Here is a 24,552-nt window from a genome sequence, read left to right as displayed (position 1 = left end):
CAAGCTCAAGGAAGTCGCTGACAATTTAATTCAATAGACTACACATTTATTAGCTTATTGTGCAGACCATCTGATTGGAAGCAGGGAAGGAAGGAACCTTAGAACACAGACTTGGAAGGGACATTAGGACACAGAATGACAGAATTGGAAAGGTCTTTAGAATGTGGAATAAAAGAGCAAGAAGGACCCTTAGAATATAGGTTGTCAGGGCTGGAAGAGACCTTGGAACACACTGTTAAAACTAGATGGAGCCTTGGATGTCATGTAGTCCAGCCCTATAATTTTATAAATGAGGAAGCCAAAGTCAGAGAGAACTGACTTCCCAACGATCGAATATTAAGTTAAAGTTCAGCTCGGTCTCCAGTTTCATATCCATTCATCTTTTCATTACATCACATGCTCTGATTTATTTTGGGTTTTTTAAAATTACTTATTTTTAAAGTGCATTTTTAAAAAAATGTGAGTTCCAAATTCTCTCTCTCCCTACTCCAATTAATTTTTTTTTTAGTTATCAAAATATTTTTTTTATTTCACTTTTAACATTCATTTTCACAGAATTTTTGGGCTCCAAATTTTCTCCCCCCTTGTCCCCTCCCCCCCCCAAAACACCGAGCATTCTAATTGCCCCCATCTCCACTCCGCTCTCTTCTCCATCATTCCTCTCTGCCCTTGTCTCCATCCTCTCCTCTGTCCTGTTGGGCCAAATAACTTTCTATACCCCTTTACCTGTATTTCTTATTTCCTAGCGGCAAGAACAGTACTTGACAGTTATTCCTAAAACTTTGAGTTGCAACTTCTTTTCCTCCCTCCCTCCCCACCCCCTCCCTTTGGAAGGCAAGCAATTCAATATCAGCCAAATCTGTGTAGTTTTGCAAATGACTTCCATAATAGTCGTGTTATATAAGACTAACTATATTTCCCTCCATCCTATCCTGCTTCCAATTACTTCTATTCTCTCTTTTGATCCTGTCCCTCCCTGTGAGTGTCGACCTCAAATTGTACCCTCCTCCCCATGCCCTCCCTTCCATCGTCCCCCCCACCCTGTTTAATCCCCTTGTCCCCCACCTTCCTGTATTGTAAGATAGGTTTTCATACCAAAATGAGTGTGCATTTTATTCCTTCCTTTAGTGGAATGTGATGAGAGTAAGCTTCATGTTTTTCTCTCACCTCCCCTCTTTTTCCCCAAACTAAAAAAAAATCTTATGCTTGCCTCTTTTATGAGAGATAATTTGCCCCATTCCATTTCTCCCTTACTCCTCCCATATATTTCTCTCTCACTGCTTGATTTCATTTTTTTTTTTAAGATATGATCCCATCCTATTCAATTCACTCTGCACACTCTGTCTCTATGAGTGTGTGCGTGTGCATGTGTGTGTGTGTAATCCCACCAAGTACCCAGATACTGAATAGTTTCAAGAGTTACTAATATTGTCTTTCCATGTAGGGATGTCAACTTTTATAAGTCCCTTATGACTTCTCTTTGCTATTCACCTTTTCATGCTTCTCTTCTTTCTTGTGTTTGAAAGTCAAATTTTCTTTTCAGCTCTGGTCTTTTCATCAAGAATGCTTGAAAGTCCTCTATTTCATTAAAAGACCATTTTTTCCCCTGAAGTATTATACTCAGTTTTGCTGGGTAGGTGATTCTTGGTTTTAGTCCTAATTCCTTTGACTTCTGGAATATCCTATTCCATGCCCTTCGATCCCTTAATGTAGAAGCTGCTAGATCTTGTGTTATCCTGATTGTATTTCCACAGTACTTGAATTGTTTCTTTCTAGCTACTTGCAATATTTTCTCCTTGACCTGGGAACTCTGGAATTTGGCCACAATGTTCCTAGGAGTTTCTCTTTTTGGATCTTTTTCAGGTGGTAATCGGTGATTCTTTCAATATTTATTTTGCCCTCTGGTTCTAGAATCTCAGGGCAGTTTTCCTTGATAATTTCATGAAACATGATGTCTAGGCTCTTCTTTTGATCATGGCTTTCAGGTAGGCCCATAATTTTTAAATTGTCTCTCCTGGATCTATTTTCCAGGTCAGTTGTTTTTCCAATGAGATATTTCACATTATCTTCCATTTTTTCATTCTTTTGGTTTTGTTTTGTGATTTCTTGGTTTCTCATCAAGTCATTAGCCTCCATCTGTTCCATTCTAATTTTGAAAGAATTATTTTCTTCAGTGAGCTTTTGAATCTCCTTTTCCATTTGGCTAATTCTGCTTTTGAAAGCATTCTTCTCCTCATTGGCTTCTTGAACCTCCTTTGCCAGTTGAGTTAGCCTATTTTTCAGGGTGTTATTTTCTTCCGCATTTTTTTGGGTCTCCTTTAGCAGGGTGCTGATTTGTTGTTCATACTTTGCTTGCAAGTCTTTTATTACTCTTCCCAGTTTTTCCTCCACCTCTCTATCATGATTTTGAAAATTGTTTGGGCTCTTTAAGACCTTTTCCCAGAACTGATCCCATTGAGTGGGCTGGGATGTAGAAGCACTGACTTCCGTGTCTTCCCCTGATGGTGAACACCGCTCTTCCTCATCAGAAGGGAGGGGAGGAGAAACCTGCTCACCAAGAAAGTAACCCTCAATAGTCTTGGTTTTTTTCCCTTTTCTGGGCATTTTCCCAGCCAGTGACTTGAACTCTGAATATTCTCCTCACACCCACCTCGCCTCCTGATCCTCCCAGCCAGCGCTTGTGGTCTGGGAATCAAATGCTGCTTCCCAGCCTCAGGGCTTTGGGAGCGGGCAGGGCTGCTATTCAGTGTGAGATTAAGTTCAGGTGCTCAGGTAGGGGCAGGGCCGCCTCACGGGCTCAGTTCCCTCAGGGGGTTTATGCAGAGACCTTCAACAATGGATCCAGGCTCCTGCCTGCTTGGGGAGCCCTGGTCTGCTCCCGCCTCTGCTGTTGCCTTCCAAGGGCGCCTGAGTATGGGGGCACCCCACTCCCCTCTCGACCCACCAAAGAGACCTTCTCACCGACCCCCGTCACCTGTGGGTTGAGGGACCGGCGCGGCCGCTGGAGATCCTGTCCCTGGAGTCCGCTCGGATCTGTTCCTCTCGTTGCCGGGGCCGGTGCAGGGCTGGGCTGGGCTCCGCGTCCGTAGTGCGACGGACCTTTTGCAAGAGGTTTGCAGGTCCCTCTGGAACAGAAATCTTATCCGCTCCACTATTATGTGACTTCTCCTGCTCCCGAATTTATTGGCGGATCTTTACTACAGATATTTCATGGGCTGTGGGTTCGGAGCTAGCGTATTTGTGTGTTTCTACTCCACCATCTTGGCTCCGCTCCCCTACTCCAATTAATTTTAAAAGCTGTTCGATAAAATCAAATATTTTGTATAGCAGTTCCAGATTCCTATGTGTGATCATTAAAAATAAAACAAACCATCAAATCCAAAGCATGCCATGAAACGTCCTACTAATCTAATTTAATAAAAGCTTCACCTGACAAAATTGTTAACCTGGATATACACACCTTGTAAGACCACAGAGCGTAAGCTATTGGGGATTTTGGGACATTGGGAGTCTCTGAGCAGAATATTTTTTTTAATAGTATGGTATAGTGAATAGGACACTGAACTTGGATTCAGGAAGAATTCTTTTCAAATCCTGGCTCACTTACTAGCTGTGTGATCCTTAGCAAGTTATTTAACATTTCTTTGCCTCAGTTTCCAGATCTGTAAAATGAGGGGGTTGAAGTAAACCTCCAAAGTTCCTTCAAGCTTGAAGTCTGTGATCCTATAATTCTTTGCTTTTGCTATCTCTAACTAAAAGAATACCCCCACTCCCACCCCCACCCCCGCTCTTGATTGTGGGAAGAAATCATTAGCTTTACCAGCTTTTCCTAAAGGCATTCCTCTATTCTAAAATCCACTGCTGAGGTCTCCCGGGTGCTGCAGCTCAGTCCCTCCCTTCCTCAAGTCAAGGGGCTCATGCTTGTTTATGCTGGCCTCTGCCCAGCCTGAGTTTCCCCTCTGCCTAGGGCAGTCCCTAAACACATGCAAAGATGTGTGTAAAGCCTTTGTAACCCGCAGCATTTTAATTAGAAGTGATGATTGTGAGCATTCTACTTAGTACTACTAAAGAGGCAAGGCCTTGGACGAGGATTCAAATCCTACCCCTGATAATTATCAGATGTCTGACACATCCTTGTGACACTCAGCAGCTGAGGGAGCCACAGGGGGCTGGCCAGCTCACAGCGGAAGCTCATGTCCTGAACCTCGAGAAGTCTCAATATCCTCATCAGTAAATTGGGGGTGTTAATACCTGCAGCAATGACTGCAGAGCTGTTGGGAGGCTCAAACTAGATAATATAGGTCAAGTGTTTTACGAACTTTACAATGCGAGGTTAATTTTCTTATTATTCCTACTTGGCTTTTAAAGCCCTTCACAACCTGGCTCCAGCCCATCTTTCCAGACTGACTTCACATTATTCCTCTTCATGCATTCTGTGATCCAGCCAAATTGGCCGGTTAGCTGTTTCCCATCTCCCAAATCCATGACTTTGCACAGACGGTCCCCCTAGTTAATGAGTCAATAAACATTTATGAAGTACCTACTATGTGCCTGGCACTGTGCTCAGCACAGGGGACGGATGAAAGGCAAGACTGCGTCTCTGAAGGGGCACTGTCGAATTGGGGAGATGACATGCAAACAAGCTATTCAGTATATAGGACTAAGCGGAAATAATCAACAGAGTGAAGTCACTAGGCATTAACGGGGATCTGGAAAGGTCCCTGTGGGAAAAAGGAATTTTAGCTGGGACTTGAGGAAAGCCAGAAGGTGGAGATGAAGAGGGAGAGCAAGGTCTGGCATGGGGTGAGGTACAGCCAGAGAAAGCCCCCAGAGTCAGGAGAGAAGAGTCTTGTTTGAGGAAGAGCAAGGCAGCCAGAGGACTTTATACTTGATTCTAGGGGTGACAGGGAGCTTATCGAGTAGCTATGGACACGGTCACAGTGCACTTTCAGATCAGTTTGACATTGGAGTAGACAATGGGCTGGAGTGGGGGGACCTTGAGGTAGGGAGATCCTCCCTCCTCAACCCTAGGCTTCCTTCAAAGTTCAGGTCAAGAGATCCATTCTACAGAAAGCCTGGCCTCATTCCCCGCAATGGTGGGTGGCCTCCCTCTCCCCCAAACTATTCTGCATACATCTTGTCCTGAATTTTCTTTGTACAAGTCGCTTCTCCATCACACTGTGAGCTTCTCAGAGGAGGAGATGTTCTGGCCTTTCTTTGTAGTAAGAAGCACATAGTAAGCACTGAAGAAATCCCTGCTGTCTCCCCTCCCCCCATCACCCTAGACAGGCCCAGGAGAATGCAGGAGGGCAGGGACGGACGTTTCATTTCTGTCTTGGTCTCCTCAGTGCCTAGCACAGAGTCCATCTTACAGTCACCACTTAATAAATACTTGCTGAATTAATGATTATTATTAGCTCCACTGTGTTCTGTAGTTACCCAAGATGAGTCACCAGGCACTGTTGTTTCCACCTAAGAGGATGAGGAGCAGGGGCCAGTGGGAGAGGGACAGGACAGGGAGGTGGGGAGTGGGCAGCTGCCAGAAAGCACGTGACTGAGTGTGACCCCGGCTGTGATTTCTGCATAGAACCAAATGACAAAGCTTTCCCAGCCTCAATTTTCTCACCTATAGAACAGGAATAAGGTTATCTATGGAGAAGCAGTGTTCTACAGAACAAAGGTAAGAGGGAGAGTAAACAGTATGGGACTTGAAATCAGAAAGACCTAGTTTCAAATCCCACTTCTGATAGATATTAGCTGTGTGCCCACAGGTAAGTCACTTAACCTGAGACTCACTTTTCTCATAGGTAAAAAGGGGAAAACGAAACCTGTAGTACCCCTATCACCCTGACAATGTGGAGATCAAATGAAATGTTTGCAAAGCACTTTGGGGAATTTTCAAACACTTATGTGTTGTTGTTGTTGGAAGCGGAGGAAAGGGTATTTCAAATCAAGAAATTCATTTTTAAGTTAAAAAATGTTGGTAGGGAAGGGAGCCACAGAAGGGGATTCAGGTGGAGTATTATGCCCCTCACAGGTGTTCTTAGGGTCAAATGAAACACATGTAAAGTGCTATGGTGGTTGTTGAGTCGTTTTAGTCATGTCTGACTCGTTCTGTTTCTTGGCAGAAATACTGGAGTGGTTTGCCATTTCCTCTCCAGCTTGTTTTACAGATCAGGAAACTGAGGCAGACAAATTTAAGTGATTTGCCCAGGCTCACACAGAGATACAGCAAGAGTGAGGTCACATTTGAACTCAGATCTTCCTGACTCCAGCCCCAGCACTCAATCCACTACACCACCTAGCCCTGTAAATGCCAGCTCTTATCACGATTACTGAATCCAAACAGAAGGTAGAGTTTTCTGAAGGGCAGTTCTGGGGTCCCTGTAGTTATCCCCACACTACTCCCTCCTCCCTAAGAGATCCTCAGCACCTGGGATCCAAAGCTTGCACTAATCAGGCACAAAAGTCTGGGGAAGGAGAATGTTTCAGGCTTTAAGCCAGCATGAAATGCATCTCCTCCTCTTTTGTTGGACACGTGGGGCCTATGGGTACAGGATGTTGTGCACTTTACCAGACTAAATTGATGGGTGGCAATGAGGTATAATGGAAAGAACACTGATTCTAAGTTAGAGAACCTGGATGTGAATCTTGCCTCTCCCTCTTATTAATTTGTGACCTTGGGCTTCAGTTTCCTCATTTGTAAAGTGAAAGGAGAGAACCAGATGGTTTCTCAGAGTTCTTTCCTGCTCTAAATCTATGATCCTATGATGTACTGGTTGGTTTTATTTAGGTTTTTTTTTTATTATTATTAAAAAGGAAACTGCACAGGAGGGAAGGAAGAATATGCCCAGAAATGACTATAGCTGTAAAAAAATTAAAATTAAATTAACATAAAATAACATAAATTAAGGTAGAAGAGAGGATGAAAAGAAACTGCTGTAGATCCCTAGCCCTGAGGACCAGATTTTATAAGGGGGTGGATGAGGAAGGGGACTTCACAGGAAACATTACCAGAGGGTCTTAAGGGAGAATGTGCTGATCCCAGCCAACCTCTCTGAACATCCTGTTTTGCTGCATCTGTTGAATGTTTTTATTTCTTGTTTTAGAGAACTAAGCAATAAAAATTCCTTTCTTTAGCTTGAGCTTGGACAGGCAAATGGGAGGAACTTCTAAACAATAATAGCTAAAATTAATATGGCACTTTAAGGCTTAAAAACACATATTCATTTGATCTGTCTAACATTGCCATGAGAGAGGTGCTATTATCCCCATTGTGTGGATGAGAAAATTGAGGCTGAGTGAAGTTACATAACTTGCCCAGGGCCACACAGCTACTAAGTGTCTGCAGCAGGACACAAATTCTGGTCCTTAGTCCAAATTCAGCACCACCTAGCTGCCTTTTTCTTCTAGAGATGGCTTGATGGAGAGAGTGCTGAGCCTGGAGTCAGGAAGATTCATCTTTGTGAGTTCCAATCTGGCCTCACGCTTACTAGCTCTATGACCCTGGGCAAGTCACCTAACCCTATTTTCCTCAGTTTCCCCATCTGAAAATGAACTGCAGAAGGAAATGGCAAACCCCTCCAGCATCTTTGACAAGAAAACCCTAAATGGGGTCATGAAGAGTTGGACATGATGGAAATGACTGAACACATTTTTCTAGAGACATGACTTTTTGCCAGGAAGCTCCTGACCCCACCCCCCTCTGCCAAAAAAGAAAGATTAGTCCAGTGACTGGGTGATTCTGGAGGCCACGGTAAAATGGGCCCCCTACCTCAGGTTAGGTTTCAATCTTCCTTTTCCCTTGGATTAGGCCCTTTTATGAAGGTATGGATTTGCAGGGGCTTCATGTCTCCCCTGGGTCAGTGAGTATCCCCAGGGAAAGGGGGACCAGAGCTGGTGGCAGGAAAGATGGGGAAGTGACTCCATCTCCTTCCTGACCTGCCCAGCTTCCTGGGTTCATCCCTCTAGCCAGGGCAGAGGGGGGCCACCAGGGGCTGGCTCAGGCTTCTGAGCCAACAAGACAGGTCACAGATTCATCTTCCCTTTGTGTGCTACGGTCACAAAATGGGACCTGATCATCCGCCCCTGTTAACAAAGGATGTAGGGGAAAACCCAGTCATAATCATAACTCCCCCAGACCCCACACACTGAGTCAGGGGGAGGAAACTGAGGCTCTGAGACACTGACAGATTTGACCAAGGGCACACAAATCCCACTGAAGGGACTCTCTTGGCCATTTCCTCTCTCCAAGGTCACCAATGACTTCTTAATAGAAATCCAATGGCCTTCTCTCAGTCCTCATCCTTCTTGACCTTTTCAAGTCTCTCTCTTTCCTGAGGTTCACTGCTCTCTTCTCATCTTCTCAGTCACCTTTGTAGGATCTTCACCTGTGTTCCACCCCACCATGTGCTCTGTATGGGTGCTAATCCTCTTTTGATACTCAGTTTTCTTGATTTCAACAGTACCCACTGATTTAGGGGCAGCTAGGTGATACAGTGGATAGAGCAGAAGTCAGGAGGACCTGACTTCAAATCTCACCTCAGACACTTGACACTTACTAGCTGTGTGACCTTGGGCAAGTCACTTAACCTCAACTGCCTCATCCTGGGTCATCTCCAGTCATCCTGATGAATATCTGGTCACTGGATTCAGATGGCTCTGGAGGAGAAGTGAGGCTGGTGAGCTACACAGCCCTCCCTCACTCACTCAAAACAGTCAAGCACAAGTCATGTCATTATTTCTCTGATGGCATGGTCTTCTTTGGCAATGAAGGACGAACACACCCACCCACTGATTTAACTATTATCTCTACGAAGGCAGCTCCCAGATCTAAGCATCCCAAGCCCTCCACTCTCCTGAGCCACAATCCTGCTGGTTACCTCTGGATAGATGTCTCAAATTTAACATGTCCACATTCCCTTTCTTTCCCAACCAAAACCCACTGCTCCTGGTCACTTACCTGACTGTCAAAAGCCCCAACATTCTTCTATCACCCTCATTCATAACCTGATTCATTCTTTTCTTTACTCTCACCATCCTTATCCACAGTCATGAAGCCTTCTGGATTCGATGTTTATATCTCACATCTGCCCCCTTCTTCCTTCATTCAGCCACCAACCTAGTGAGAACCCTCATCACCTCTCTCCCCAAGACTATCACTAATTGGTTTCCCTGTCTCTTCTCCCTTCTCCCAACCATTCCACAAACAATGGTCAAACTGATTTTCTTAAAGTATAGGCTTGTTTATATCACTCAAGATGCTTCAGTGATTCCCTATCCCCTTTCCCTATCCCCTTTCCTAGAGGACAACACAAATTCCTTCTCCATCTCTCCCCCTTCTCCTCTCCTCCCTGTCTTTCTTCCCTCCTTCCTTCTCTCTGCTCCTCTCCTCTCTCTCTCTTCTCCTTCCCTCTTCCTCTCTTTTCCTCTTTCTCATCTCTCCATCCTTCTCTTTGCTCTTCTCTCTCTCCCTCTCTTCTCCCTCCTCTCTCTCTCTCCCCCTCTTTTCTTCTCTCATCTCTCTCGTTCTCTCTTCTTCACTCCTCTCCCTCCCTCCTTCCCTTTCTCTCTCTCCCCCCTCCTCTCCCTCCCTCCTTCCCTTTCTCTCTCTCCCCCCTCCTCTCCCTCCCTCCTTCCCTTTCTCTCTCTGTCTCTTTCCTCCTCTCTACACCTTCTATATTCCAGCCACACCAACACACCCCATATATGACATTCCATCTCCCACTTCTGCAGTTCCATAAGCCATCCTATACTCACTCGTGCTCTCTTCTCCCCTCTCTTTTCAAGGCTCAGCTCGGGGATTATGTTAGTGCTCCTCTGTCCACACCAAATAACTTTATTTTATGTATTTACTTATTGGTTTACATGTTATTTCCCCTCAGGAGAAATGTGAGCCAGTTGAGGCAGTCTCATTTCTGTCTCTGTATCCCCATTACTTAGCACAGTGTCTAGGGCACAACAGGCACTGGGTAAATGTGGAATCCTTAGTGAAGGTCCTGGTGCAATGTAATGGAAAATTAGGTAAGGAGAGAATGCAGCAATCCTCCCTGGTCATAGGAGATTGTAGGAACTCAGGGTCTTTGTGGCATTTCCCTATGCTGTATATACAGTACCAGACGTGGAACTGGAAAGGGCCTGGGTAATTATCTAGTCTCTCATTTTACAGAGGAAGAAGCAGAGGCTCAGAGACACTGACAGAGTTGGCCAATGGAACACAAATAATAAGAAAGAGGCAAGATTTGAACTAGGTCTTCTAACTCTGAATCCAGGGCTTTCCCCACTATGTTGCGTTGGAGTTAGTGACCTGTGGTGTTTTCTTTTCCTTCTAGCAGACTACAAGATCCATGAGAACAGAGATTACATTTTATCTAAATTCTGTATCTTCCCCAGTGCTCTGCAAAAAGTGCCCATGTAGACACTTCTATGTTTGCTGAGTGAAGAGATGTCTCTATTTCCCCACTGTTTGGGTACAGGTTCAAGATCAAGTCCTGTACTCCTCTAGAACATGAGGCACATCAAAGAAGGGGTCTTCAAGATGATACCTGGTGAGTGTCACAGATTCAACCTGAAGGGGACACAGTCACAGACCTTGGAATGTGACAGCCTCTGGCCCCACACTGACCCTACCTAGCCTACTTCATAATCACATGCTGTGGGTCGCATGCTACAGCTGAGATAACATAGTGCATACAGCTCAGTGTGGCCCATCTCCACCATCTAGGACAACTCAGAGTGTGTTGGCAAAGCTTTTGGGACTGAGGTAGAAGGCAGGGGGTATCTTGGTGTGACTATGGAAGACTTCAAGGCAGGGCTTCATTTTTAGTCCCTTCCCTTATCAGGAACCCCAACTGCTTGCTGGAAATGACCCCGAGATGCCTCAAAGGATCTGGCCTTAGATACTTACCAAATGTGTGGCCCTGAGCAAGTCATTTAATTTCTCTGGGCCTCCATTTCCTCATCTGTAAAATAGGAAGGTTATACTCTATGACTTCTAAGGTCTTGGTCTTCTACAGCACTAAATCTGTAGGAGCCTATGGCTCCAGAGACACAATGGCCTAGGCTAAATCCTGGGCTGGACGATGACCATGGGCAAAACACTTACCTTCTATGAACCTCCATTTCCTCCTCTGTAAAATGGGGATAATAACACCTATTGTGCCAGTCTCCTAGGGCAGTTGAGAATTAAGTGAGATAAAATATACAATGTGCCTTATAAACTGAGGTGTGATACTAGTTGTTTTAATGTTACTATTACCAACATCATCATCTTTACTGTTATAGGCCCTGAGTAGAGCACAGCATCTTCCAAAGGCATTTGGGATCCTTCTAACCTCTGGGATTGTACTTCACCCTTGGGGGCAGGGCAGGAGAGGCGGGCACTCCCCTCATACGTACACCAGGGGCCTAGGAGGGATGAATCAGTACTTTGTTCCAATTAGTGTTTGTTTTCCTTCTACTCCTTTCCGGGCCCCTTCCCTCTCAAGTAAACACAGCCTTAGCCAAAGGCCCCTCCCCCAGAACTGCCTCAGGAGATAACTGTACACTATAAAGACCACTATAAATATAGTTAAGTTTTCCCCCCACAATAACCCAATGAGGTAGGTAACTGATTTATCCATAAGCATTTAGTAAGCACCTACTCATGTAGGTGGGCAGTGCAAATCCTGTTACTACCACTTTAAAGAGAAGGAAACAAGCTGAGAAAGGGATCACAGATAAAGCCCTTCCTTTCACAGATAAGGAAATATAGGTTTACAGCCTTCATAACCTGCTACCTTTTCCAATTCTCCAACACCTTTGCTCCCTGCACTGCAATTCAACAACACAGGCCTCCGAAATGTCCCTTTCACTTGACACTCCCCACTCTGGGCATTTCCACACCTGGAATGTTCTCCTTCCTCACCTCTGCCTCCTGGCTTCCTCCAAGTCTCAGCTAAAATCTTGCCTTCTGCAAGAAGCCCTCCCTGGCTCCCCTTAACGTCTTCGCTCTGAGATGACCTCCAATCTGTCTGTACATATCTTGTCCCGACATACTAGTTTGCCTGTTCTCTGGCTCAATAGAGTTCTTGGAGGGTGAGGACTTGGTTTTACCTTTCCTTGTAAACCCAGCACTTAGCACATTTTAGTTGCGTGTGACTCTTTGGTGACCCCCCACGTAGGGTTTTTGTTTTAGCAAAGATATTGGAGTGGTTTGCCACTTCCTTCTCCAAGTCATTTTACAGATGAAACTGAGGCAAACAGTTAAGATCAGGGTCACACAGACAGTAAGTGTCTGAGGTCTAATTTGAATTCAGGTTTTCCTGAATCCAGGTATTTTATCTACTGCATCACCTAGCTGCCCACTTAGCATATTACTTGACTCATGAAGTCACTTGCCCATGATCCCACAGTTATTAAACACCTAGTATTTCCCTGACTCTAAATCTAGTACTCTACACCACAGAAAAGTAACTGGGCAGGGTGTGGGTTAAATTGAACATAGATAGTAGTTTGGAGGTCTGTAACTCTCTGCCATGGCTAAGAGGGGCCAAGCTGACAACTAGTAGGTGGTAGCAATTAGGAAGTTAAGGAGTGTGGAGTGGCAGGGCCACAGGGCAAGAGGGTAAAGCAATAGCAGGTGTGAGCCAGAGAGAATCCAAAGGGCAGCCCTTAGTTCCTATAACCCACAAAAGATGGTTCTTAGGTGTTTGATTCCGTGGAACCACTCTGAACAGGGAAGAGGTCAATACAGGACTAAGTAGGCCAGGCGAGCTAGCCCCTAAATCTGGGCTAGCCCCAAAGCTACATTAACAATGGGTCGATCATAAATGCACCTCTGGCCCTTCTTTGCAGAGCTGGGGCACTATGGATGTGGACATACTGATAGACTTGGCTGGTGTGTGGGTTAGCTCTGCTAAACCGTTTCTGTTCCCATTTCTTTTTCATGACAAGGGATGGCTCTTTGACTTAGGGAGGGAAGGAGAAAGGAGTATTCTGGGAAACAAAAAGGCTATAAAGACAAAAGGGGTCAATAACATTTGAAATAATATTATCTCACATACAGCACACTTTACAATTCTGAAAGCTCTTTGTTTCATGACAGTCTGACTAGTATCTTTGCCTAGAGACAAAGGTCATGTAAATAGTATCTTTGCTTTACAGATGAGGAAACTGAGGCTCAGAGAGATGAAATGTCAAACGTCACACAGGCCAGGACTTAAAAGCCATCATGCATGTTTAAGAATGGTGTTCTTTCCCCTCCACCAGGCTGTGCCAAATGCTTTCCTGGCCCTGAAGAGAGGAATTTGGGGAGGAGCTGCAGTTAGGATCATAGGTGAGGAAAAAGGAAACGCCAGGCCCAAGGCCCACTTGTCCTCAGAGGGCAGGATACAGTCTGAGTGTCAATCTATTATTAAGCATTTATTAAATACCTACTGTATATTCTAAAAAGGGAGACAACACAACCTAAACAAACACATACAAATAACAATAGCTATGCTAGCTATACAAATATATACAAAATTCACACAAGATTTTTATTCTTTTGTCACAGAGTATTAGCAGGTGGGGGAATCAGGAGGGGCTCCATATGTCACTAGGATAATTTTGCAGGCAACAAGGGATTCAGAGAAGGGGAGGTGAGGGCAGAAAAAGGCATAGATGGAGAGTGGAGATCTCAGAGGGAAGTAGTTTAAGAGAGGTGATAAATCAGCAGAGAGAGTCAGCCAAAAGCCTGTTGCCAGAGGCCGGGAACCCTCTGCTTATCACTCAGCTTCTGCAGAACAGCAGCTGCAAAGCCTGCCCCAGGGCATTGTCCGGCCTAGCATCCGGCCCATCCAGCCTCTTGCTGGGAGGCACACATCTGGAAGGCAGCAGAAGAAACAGAAACCTCCTCTAAAATCCAGGTGCCCACCCCAGAGCCTAAGGCCTTCTCAGAGCCTGGAGAAGACAGCAAAAGCAGGGGGAGAAATCCATTCTCAGAGAAATTTTCCCCAATGTTCAGAGGCAGGCCTTTAGCTTTCCCCAGCCCATCCCTTCTTGCCTGGGCTGCTCTCCAGAGACTTTCTCCTCAGAGATCCCTGAGCCAAGCTCAGGGCTGAGACAGGCTAATGAGCATTTCCACTCTGCACAGTCATGTGGCTTTCCTTGGGGAACTAGTCCCACGAGTTGGTTTCCTGAAGGTGATTTGGGCTTAGATCACAGGGATGGAGGGGACAGTTCAGCTAGCAGTAATCGCTCTTCCACAGTAACTCTCACAAGAACTAACGAACAAAGCACTGGAAGTTAGAGGGCCTGGGTTCAAAATCTGTTTTACCCAGACCAATCTGGATGCCTTCAGGCAGGCTACTTAATTTTTCTGAGTCTCAGTTTTCTCATTTGTAAAATAAATTGTGATTTAGTTTAGGGAATTTTCCTGGCAGAGATACAGAAATAGTTTGCCATTTCCTTCTCCAACTTATTTTACAGATGAGGAAACTGAGGCAAACAGGGTTAAGTGACTTAACTAAGGTCATACAGCTGGGAAATGTCTGAGGCCAGATCTGAACTCATGAAGATGAATCTCTCTAACTCCAGGCATGGCCTTCTATCTGATGGGGTGCTTGGACCCCAATTCTAAAATCACATTTCTCTTTAAAAATTACATTTATCCCTAGTCTCAAAACACTACCCCAGGCACTTTCTCCAGCCCAAGGACACAGCCTGCCCTAGCAAATTGTTATCTCCCTTCCTGATACAGCAGCCAGGTGCACCTATAGAACTTATTAGTCTGAACCAGTTGTGTACTGGCTGAACTGACTGTGCACGGAGTCATAGCGACATTCACTAGTCACTGACCAATCCTATGTATCCTAGACTTAGACATACGTATACTCCCTTACATTTATCTTGTCTAACAAGACATTGATGAGAGCAGCCTGGTATTCCTCAATCAGCGTTGACCCTGAGTTGACTTAGTGATGTTTCAGGCCTAAAACCACACCTCCATGTAGTCTCCCCTTGAGCTATGTTCGATGAACTCTGGGTAAAATACTTGCACAGTAGGTACTAAAAATGCATGTTCCTTTAAGAACTAACCATTCCCTAATCCTGCCCTGAATCACCTAGTTAGCATATTTGGCATATGTTTTACTATAGAATATCCTATACAAACTTTACCTGTACCCCTCTAATATTGCAGGTTCCTTAAGAACTCTTGCCTGCTGAAAAGTGTAATAAATCTTTTCCTTGAGCTCAAGAATGCTTAGGTTCATGAATTCATTCCAGGTGACCTACCCCTGTACTCCAGTCTTTGGAGGATTTCAGAATTTCATCCATCCCATCCCCCTTTCCAGCCCTCATCATATCCCCTGGGTCATCTACCTTCCCCCAAGTAAGGAAAATAAGAGGGCTGAACTAGACAGCCTCTGGTTCCCTCCAGCTCTAAATCTATGACTTCATCATCCCATGGAAAAACACACAGGGGCTTAATGGACCACACTGAAGCTCAATCTGAGTCAGCGGTATGATGTGGGCCCCGTCCCCCCTAAAAAATACTAATGAGATCTCAGTCTACATTAGTAGACGTCTAGCCCTGAGGCAACGGAAGGAGCATCTGGGTCTTCTTTACCCACCATGGTCAAAGCCAGAGGGTTACAGTGGAAAGAATACTACAAATGGGGTCCAAAGGCCTGGGTTCAAACTCCACCTTGGACACTTCTACCTGTGTGACCCTAGTCAACAAACTGCTTCTTTCCAAGCACTTCAATTTCCTGATCTATAAAATGAGAGGGCTGGGCTAAAATGGCTCCAGAGCCAGGCAGGATCTGGTTCTGTTCCATTTTAGGAGCAGCACTGAGAATCTGAATTGTGAAGGAGGGGAAATGAGAGTAGGGACAGATTCAAAACCAAGCCATCTGTATGTACAGGAGGACTAGGGCTCATTTAAAGAAGTAGAGATGCTTAGGCTGGAGAAGGAGAGACTTGAGGGTTGGGGGATGATGGCAATCACTCTGGGAGCAGGGAGAAGGATTCAAATTGGAGTTTAGAGAACTAGGTTCAAATCTTTGGGTTTTGGGGGGAGGTAAGGGGGGTTAAGTGACTTGCCCAGAGCTGTACTGTTATAAGTGTCTGAGGGTAGATTTGAACTCAATTCCTCTTGACTCCAAGGCTGGGGCTCTATCCACTGTGCCTCTTAGCTTCCCCACTGGGTTCAAATCTAACACCCTATGTGACTATGACCAAAATCACCTAACCTCTCAGAGCCTGAGCTTTCTTCTTGGCAAAATGGGTATAATACTCTTTCTACCCACCCTCACAGTATTTTTATAAGAAGAATGTGCTTTGTGAACCTTAAATCACTGGAAAAACAAGAATTTCTATTTAAGGAATCATCATGAAAAAGCAAGATTAGACTTGTTCTTATGCCCAAAGGGCTATAAAACTGTGGATACCCTTTGACCCAGCAATACCATTTCTAGGTCTGTGTCACAAACAGATCATAAAAAGGACTCACATGTACCAAAATATTTATAGCAGCTTTTCTTGTGGTGGCAAAGAACTGGAAATTGAGGGGATATCCATCAATTGGGGAATGGCTAAACAAGTTGTGATATATGAATGTAATAGAATACTATTGTGCTATAAGAAACAATGAGCAGGCAGATTTCAGAAAAACCTGGAAACACTTACATGAACTTATGCTGAGAGAAGTGAGCAGAACCAGGAGAACACTGTGTACAGTAACAATCACACTGTGTGATAACTAACTTTGATAGACTTGGCTCTTCTCAGCAATGCAAGGATCTAAGACAATTCCAAAAGACTCATGATGGAAAATGTCATCCACATCCAGAGAAAGAACTATGGAGTCTGAATGCAGATTGAAACATATTATTTGCTCTCTCTTTTTTTATTTTTGTTTCTTCTTTCTCATGGTTTCTCCCACTGGTTCAAATTCTTCTTTACAACATGATAAATGTGAAAATAGGTTCAATATGAGTGTATATGCAAAGCCTATGTCAAATTACATGCCATCTTGGGGCAGAGGGAAGGGAGGGATGGGGAAAAAAATGTGGAACTCAAAATCTTATGGAAGTGAATGTCGAAAACTAAAGATAAGTAAATTTATTAAGATTAGGCTTGCTCTGTATGACTAGAACCCTATGGGACCAACGGGCAGGGGGAGCAGTTCTAACTCAACATGAGAAAAAAAAACTTCCTGACTCAGAGCTAACAATGGAATAGGTGGCCTCCAGGGAGAGTGAGCTCCCTTGAAAGGCAGGTGTTAGTAAGAATAGCTAACGAGTATATTGCTCTTACTATACACCAGGAGCTCTGCTAAACACTTTATAATTATTATCTCACTCGATCCTTGAAAAGGGCAGTTAGGTAGTACAATGGATAGAGTGCCAGGCTTCAGATGCTTACTAGTTGTGTGGCCCTGGACAAGTCACTTAACCCTGTTTGCCTCAGTTTCCTCATCTGTAAAATGATCTACAGAAGGAAATGGTAAACCACTTCAGTATCTCTGCCAAGAAAACCCCAAATGGGGTCACGAAGAGTCAGACTTGAGTGAAAAACAAGTGAACAACAACAATGATCCTTGAAACAACCTCCGGAAAGTGTTATTATTATTTTACAGATAAGGAAACTGAGGCAGACAGAGGTTAAGTGACTTGCCTGGGGTCACATAGCTAGGTCTATAGTGAGACTGAAATTCAAGTCTTCTAGACGTGATGGCTAAATGCTTCAACTCCCTCAGGGAGGCTATACCAGGGATTATATTCTTGGGTGAGGAACCAGGACTTCAGAATTTCTGGACTCTCTTTCAACTCTGAGATTCTAGGAATTATCTGAAGCTTCAGATATTGCTTGAAGGCCAGTCTCCTTTGTGACTAAGGACTAAGAAGTTCAGTGTTAAAAAAGCATCTGTTTCTTTGGTCAGAGGTTCTGCACACTCAGAGGGCTAGGCAGGGTAGAAAGTCAGAGTGTGAAGCCTATGCCGGAGAAATGGTCTTCCCCCACCCCATACCTAATGCTTTGCTTCCTTCCTTGGATGAATATTCACTAATTAGGTACAACTAGGGAAGATGAAACACAAGACCTCTGGAAAAAGGTCCTTCCCAACCCAGGATCTGGAGATGCTACCACCCTCAGGTTGTTTTTCTGCTATTTCTTTCCATGAAAGCTGGCTTTTGATGGGCCCAGAAAAGCATTCTTCTCTTATACATCTCCTTCCTCAGATCATTGAAAACAGGGCAGTAAACAAGCACTGATGTACAGAGCCAAGAAAGCGCAGGGAAGAAAGAACCCACCAGGGACAGTCAGACGGCTTTAATATTTCCCACACAGGAAGGCTATGTCTAGGCTAGACCTGTATGTGGCTTGGGCCAGCTGAGCCGCTGAGATCATTATCTGGAGCCTTTTCCATCCCATTAGTGGGTTTCACTCATGGGCCAGATACCCTAAGCTGATTGCTCAGGCATCGTCTGCTAGCTGTTTCTTGATCTCAATCAGAATTATCTTTATCTTCTGTCTACTGGGAAGAAGATGGGAAAACTGAGGCTTTTTTGGAGGCTAGATCAGTCATAGGGCAGCATCCCTAGCTACCTACGCAAATGTCTTCTCCACCACCCCCTTGGGAGCAGCACTGAAATACTGGGCACAGCCTGAACCTAAACTGCTACCTTGGTCAGGAGGATAGAATGGAGAAGGGGGCAAGAGAATGTGGAAGCTTCAGTACAGTCTGAACCCACAGAAAAGTATACAATGCAACTTTGGCCTCCTAGATCACTGACAATGACTGAAGGGCAAAAACCCCCTTTCTATATTATGAAAGGCTCCTGCAGAAGCCACACGCTTCCTTTGGCCACACAGTAAACTCCCCAACCTCCATCCCCTGTACCCATGTAGACCAGACCTCACTTAGTAGAAAGTAACTGTGGTCTCCTGATAGACAGGTAGCATGGCATAGCTTCTTCCTACAGAATATAAACTTCTTCAAGGCAGGGACTGTTTCTTTTATGACTTTGTATCCCCAATGCCTCCAATACAACTAGGTGGTGCAGTGAATATAGTGCTCCACCTGAAAGTCAGGAAGACCTGGGTTCAAATCTAGCCTTAGATTCTTGCTAGCTGTGTAACCCTAGGTAAGTCACTTTGTCTCAGTTTCCCCATCTATAAAATGGAGCTGATGACAGCACCTTCCTCCCATAGTTGTGGTAAGGATAACATTTAGATAATATTTGTAAAATATTTTATAAAACCTGGGGAGTACTTTATAAATGCTAGCTTCCAGCTTTTGTTAATTAAAAAAGGGAAAATAATAAAGTACTTAATAAATGCTTCTGGATTGACTGACTCAGAATGGAGAGAGTGCTAAATCTGGAATAAGGAAGACCTGGGTGGGAAGCCTGCCTCAGATGCAACCTTTGTAATCCCAGAGAAGTCACTTAAATTCTACAAGCCTTAGTCTCCTTCTCCATAAAATGGGAATACTAGCACCTATCTCACAGGAATTTTGTGACAATCCAATGACAGCACATATACATAAAAACCCTTTCAAACCTGAAATGGTAAATATGAATTATGATTAATTATTACACATCTTGGGTCATGAGATCTGTTTTCATAACTGAATACAGAGGAAATGGAGCTACACTTGGGCCAGCCTCAGGATGACCACCTATCCAGCTGACAGAGGGTGTGGTAGGGCCACCTTCAGCTTGGGGCTACCCTTATAAGGTGAACACTGGCCAGCCATTGTCCCTGGATATGGCCTAAGGATAGAGGCAGCTACAGTGCAGAATGAATGCGAGAGTGTTTTGTATTTGAAGAGGGCAGGATAGAGGGAGGGAGGAAAGGGTTAGTCCTCAGTACAAAAATGCCTGTCCTCTCACAATTCAATGAGCCTCCTACAGCATCAAAAAGGCCCTGGGCATTAGTCATAGGATTCTTGGCCTGGCCCCTTTCTTCACCTCCCACACACAGTGTACCAGGGAACTGGGCAAGGTTTTGCCTTAGGATCTAATGCTGACTTGTGAATGAGGGCACAACACACAGTCATACAAGGACAAAGAGCTCCATCTTCAAGTCCCTAGAAGCAGAGACTTCTGCTGAGTAGGCCAGGGTGGCCCCAGCTCCTGGCTTAGCAGACCAAATGGCCTCCCTACTTCCCTGGCATCCTCGTGGACACTGGACACCCAACCTCTTGGACACCAGACACCACCTGTGTCAGAATTAGTCCAGTGGTGTCCTTTACAGCTATGAAACCAGACCCAGCTCAGGCTGGGTGTATATACTGTGGTACTATTTATCTACTCAACTCTAGGAAATTATGGGGGAGTGGGGGGAGAGGGATAGCACAAGTAGCACATGTTGGCCATGCAGATGACTTCTCCAAAAGAAGATCCTGGAAGAACCTGTCTGAAATCCTACATCACAGGCTGTTCTGCAACCTGGCTAGTGATAAATAGGATCATGGACAGAACAGGAAGTCTATTGCAGAAGACACCCATTCCAATCCTTCATTTTGGTCCCCATCAGACTGAAAGACCAATTTCTTTTTTTTTTTTTTTTGAAAGGCCAATTTTATGAGCAAAGGGTCAAGAAAACCCAAGAAGAGCTCAGGGCCCCCTGGTGCCAAGATCACTGCTTACTCTTACTTCTTTCCAGATCCTATTGGAAAAGCTTCATCCATGCAGTCTCCTGGCTAGAGAGGCTGCAGGCCAAGCTTTCCCATTGGGACTAGCCTTTGGTTATTTTCCAAAAAACCCCACAAGTTTGGATCCTCCAAGCATTGGACTGGGATGCAGGAAGATCTTCATGATCTATCTTCAGGGTCTGCCTGAGCACTGCAGCCTTTGACTCTGGAGATGACAAACAGAAAGACAGACCAGGGCTAAGAACAAATGTGTTCAGTCAGAGCTGGGAGGCAGAGCCTGGCTTTCTGCTTTCCTGACTCATCCCAGAGGAGGAATGTTTGTAGACTGAAGCATCCATCTCTTGGCACACCCCCATGCCTACTCAAACCACCTGTCTGTCTAGGCTTGGCCATCCGAGGGTACCTCTGACTAAAGCTTCTGGGGTTGCCTGGCTTGGCCCACAGAGAAAGTAGGGGGATTCACCCCTGAATTCAAAGCCTTTGTGAAATGACCCATGGTGAAGTGAACAGGACCGGCAGAACAAGAGACAAAATGACTTCAACAATATAAATGAAAACAGCGTGCAGGAGCAGCTGGACTCCGTCAATGGCAATAATCAGACTGGATCCCAAGGTACAGATGATGAAATACACAACTTCTCTAAGGAGAGAGTGGCAGGGGGGCACAAGAATGGAAGAGGACACACAGCATTAGGCAAGTCTGTAGGCTAGTTTAGTTGATCTCTTTTCCTTTATTAGAAGGGAGGGTGTCTGTTGGGAAATGAGTGTGGCATAAAATACAAAGAACATCAAAACAACTTAAAAATGTGTGTATTGAGTCTTCCCAGTCGCCTCCAACTCTTTGTGACCCCATCTGAGGTTTTCTTGGCAGAGATATACTGGAGTGCTTTGTCATTTCCTTCTCCAGCTCATTTTACAGATGAGAAACTAAGGCAAACAGAGCTGGGTGACTTGCCTAGGGTCACACAGCTAGGAAACGTCTGAGGCCAGATTTGAATTCAGGAAGATGAATCTTCTTAATTCCAAGCCCAGTGTTCTATCCACTGTACCGCTTAACTTTAAAATAAAGTAACCACAACCTCAAAAACAAACATTATCTCTCCCAGGAATGAAGAGAGCTAGTCAGGGAAAGAGACTGTGTTGCTGGAACCTCAACCTCCTAGAACAGAGTACCCCACGCCTCTCCCTGGATCACAGTGGCTCATCAGCATCCTCATTAAAAATCACCTCTCCAGCTCCCACTTGCTTTCAAAACAATCACTTTGCAATTAGTTCCCAAACCAAGTTGCAATTCTTGTGGTGGTGATCAGTACTTTTTATGAGGATGCAAATGAGCTTGACTCTGCAGGGGAAAAATCAAATTAGTCAGGTGGCAGTAACTAGGAGATAGGAGCCATTAGAGTCTCAGTTCAACCCAGTCTTTCTTGGGCCACTGGAGTATCCGACAACCAGTCCCATTCTCCTATGCTTCCACCAGCCTGCCGTCAGCAGGAAGAACCACTAACAAAGCTCCTAGATGACTCTCCAGATACCTTTAACGACTCTATAAGCCTATGGGATAACAGAACCTGCTTAGCTTGAGATTTGAGGCAAGGGAGTGGTCCAACCTTCCTTTATAGTCTTATTCTACCCACTGCCTATAATCTAGTATCTCTGAACAGCTCAGCAGTCCCTGGTGCTACACTTCACACCTTCACACTTTTGTCTATAATAATCCTTCTTTTACTCATGCTCACTCTACAAAGATCTGATAGGATCACAGCCCTAGAGTGGAAGGGACCACAAGAGGCTATCTAGTGCAAAGCCCTTTTCTTAAGGGCCTCGATTGAGGTCACACAAAAGCAGGGTATGACCCAGGTTCACTGACTCTTTCCTCTGTAACACTGAACTACATCTCTGACTATCTAAATTTCACCTATATTTCAATAGGGTAGCTAGGTAGTGAAATGTCTAGAGCTCTGGGCCTGAAGGCAGGAAGAGCTGAGTTCAAACTAGGACTCAGATATTTACTAGCTGTGTAGCCCTGGGCAAGTCACTTAACCCTGTTTGCCTTAGTTTATGCATCTTTAAAATAAGCTGGAGAAGGAAATGGCAGACCAGTATCTTTGCCAAGAAAACCCCAAATGGTATTACAAAGAGTCAGATATGACTGAAACAACTAAACAACAGTACCCATACTTCAAAGCCTTCTTTAAACACATTTTAAAAGCTGTTATTTCAATATAATTGGCTTTTTTTGTACTCCTGTGTATTTGTTTTATTCATTTAAAAACACATTCCAGAAAGCCAAAGGGGTCTGTCACACAAAAAAGGTTAAGATCACACACTGTCAGAGGTGGCATTGGAATTTGGAGCCCATGCTCTCCTTCCACAGCACCACAATGGAGCCTGGGTAAGTATTGTTCATGTACTCCCATCCATTCTCTCCCAGAGAAGCTACCCAACATGCTACAGGATTCTTTCTAAGTTTTTTGGCATTTGCAGAACACCAGGGTAGCCCTAAGGCTGCATTCTTTAACACCTGCCACATGACTGTCTGGCCTACCTCCTTTTCTTTTTTAAAAAATAAAATTTTATTGACATCTTTTTTTTTTATATCATCTACTTTTCCTAGTATACAGCACTTACAGAGTCATCCCCTATAACAAAGAATAAAAAAGAGGGAAAAAAATTCAACAAAACTTATCAACAAATAGAAAAAAATCTGATATAAAAAATAGAGTTTTTTTCTTTGGGGGGGAGTCTGTAAACTTGTTTTTAAAAATATATATTTAACTATATTTCAATGTTTCCTTTGTAATCCTATGTATTTTTATTGTATTCATTTTAAAATGTTATTCAGAGAAGGAGTCCATAGACTTCATCACACCATAGGAATCCAGGGCACAAAAATATCTATAATGTTCCTCACACCTTTAGATGCCTACCTCCACAAAGAAATAGAGAGAATGCCTCTTTTTCTAATTAGATATTTCCTGTCTTTTACACTATTTCTTTTGTAAAAGTCATGACCAAAAGTATGACATAGCTACTCTTGGGTCACCAGCAAATTGGATTCTTTGGAGATTACAAATGCTGCAGGATTCCAAACATACAATACCAAGGAAGATAAATCTAATCCCTCTCCCACTTAACATATCCCCAGATGTTAGAGATAAGGTCTGTTGGATGTCTGGAATAATTATCCCAAAGTGCCTAGAGATCCTAGTTACATTTTCAGCCTCTTTCACATCTTGGGGAAATGAGGTCCCCCAGTTTCCTCTAAAAACAAGAAGGCATTTCCTTCTCCTGAACCATGTCTCCTGACATCCAATTTTGGCTCCCTGATACCCTGGATCAAAGAGGAGCCTGGAACTCTAAAGGAAGTTCCAGTACCTTTAGTATATTATCTATGAACATTTGGGCCCTCCATGCTGCTTGGCCCTAATTAACTAACCTAAACCTTCCCCATTCTCCCCAAACCCTGGACCATACTCCCACCCCCATGCTTGAAGCCGATGATTTAAGCACACTTCTCGAAGGACACTGGACCCATCCCACATAAACTGTCATCCTCCCTCCTTCATTCCTCAAATATCCTCCTAGTCCTCACCCACTTTCTCCTCCTTACTATCCTACTCTTTGCCAAGGATGACTTTGCTACCTAGACCCTTCCATGGTAGGGATCCAATGCCCTTCTGCTCTCTTCAGGACCCAGCCCCAACAATCATCTCTCTCCAGTTTCTTCCTTCTGTCTTCTCATCTGCTTACAAACACACTCGAGTCTCCAAAAGCCTTCCCTTAACTCTTCTACCCCAACTAGGCAGCACTCCATCTCTCTACTGACTTTCATCTCCAGTCTTCTGGGAAAAGATGCCTACAACCAAAAGACATCCTCGATTAGAGATAAGTAAGTGGTCTAACGATGGTATGCCGGATTTGCAGCCAGG

General features: G+C 44.4%; 1 protein-coding gene across 3 annotated transcripts in view; it reads right to left on the bottom strand.

Moving 5' to 3' along the window:
• The window catches only part of MGAT4B (alpha-1,3-mannosyl-glycoprotein 4-beta-N-acetylglucosaminyltransferase B), a 61,170-nt gene that overhangs the window by 25,899 nt on the left and 10,719 nt on the right, over positions 1-24,552 (bottom strand). The window lies entirely within an intron of this gene.

Source organism: Notamacropus eugenii, chromosome 1 (genome assembly GCF_028372415.1).
Source record: "Notamacropus eugenii isolate mMacEug1 chromosome 1, mMacEug1.pri_v2, whole genome shotgun sequence".
NCBI lineage: Eukaryota > Metazoa > Chordata > Mammalia > Diprotodontia > Macropodidae > Notamacropus > Notamacropus eugenii.
The sequence above is the reverse complement of the archived record's forward strand: the minus strand, read 5'-3'. Positions and strand labels throughout refer to the sequence as shown.